A 968-nucleotide genomic window follows, 5' to 3' on the forward strand; every position below is an offset into this window, starting at 1 on the left:
TTAACCTCAACATGTTCATGGACTGTGTGGGAGGAAGCTGGAGAACCCACGCTGCACAGGGAGAACATGGAGACACCACAGGATCCCAGGGGTCCTCACCGGGACGCGAACTGGCGACCTTCTATATCTACATGTTCTGTGAGGCGATAGTGTTGACCCCCAAGTCACCATGCAGCTCTGGACAGGAAGTCCTTCAGGGAAGTATAATTGAAACTAAAATATTAATGTGATGTTTTATCATGAATCCTCTCTGAAACATTTTTATCAGCTTAAATGTCAGTGACTATGTGGACTGAAGGAAGCTCGCCCTGTGATAGGCTGGTTACCTGCAGGTGAACTCTGCATTCGCCCTAAGACAGCATCCCCACGACCCTACAGAACATTAAGCAGTGTGTAGATATATATGGATGAATGGATGGATGGATGGACTGAAACAAACCAGCTGCTGAGAAGAAGCGGTAAAGACACGGTTTTCCTTTGGAAAAAATGCTGCAGGCTAAAAAAAAAAAATCTCTTTCTATGTGAAACTATTCGAGTAAAATGACAACCTTGCGTTTCCTCCACTTCAGCTCCATGTCTGAAGGATGCGGTGATGCAGCGGGTTGCCATGGTAACAGCAGCCTCCTCCCGGCATGCAGCAGCGCCCCCTCCCTCTCTGAGCGGCAGCAGGGTGGAGCAGCAGACGGACCGCAGCAGCAGCAGCGTGGAGGTAAGACACCTGTCTGTCCGCTGTCTCCTCCTCTGTCTCCTCCTCTGTCCCGGCTCGGTCCTCCTCCGTCTCCCGATCTGTCCTCCTCTTCTCCCGGTCCTCCGAACCTCCGCCTCCTCCGCAGCCTCTGTGCGGCGGCAGCAGCGCTGTTTTTCCTCTCCGTGACCGTCTGTCACCGCCCGGTTCACCGCTCGGCCGTCTGCCGGTTAGCACGTTAGCCTGCGGCCTAACACACAGACAGGAGGAGGAGGTGATGGAG

The sequence above is a fragment of the Stegastes partitus genome, unplaced genomic scaffold (genome assembly GCF_000690725.1).
Source record: "Stegastes partitus isolate 25-593 unplaced genomic scaffold, Stegastes_partitus-1.0.2 Scaffold1481, whole genome shotgun sequence".
In the NCBI taxonomy this organism is placed as follows: Eukaryota; Metazoa; Chordata; class Actinopteri; family Pomacentridae; genus Stegastes; species Stegastes partitus.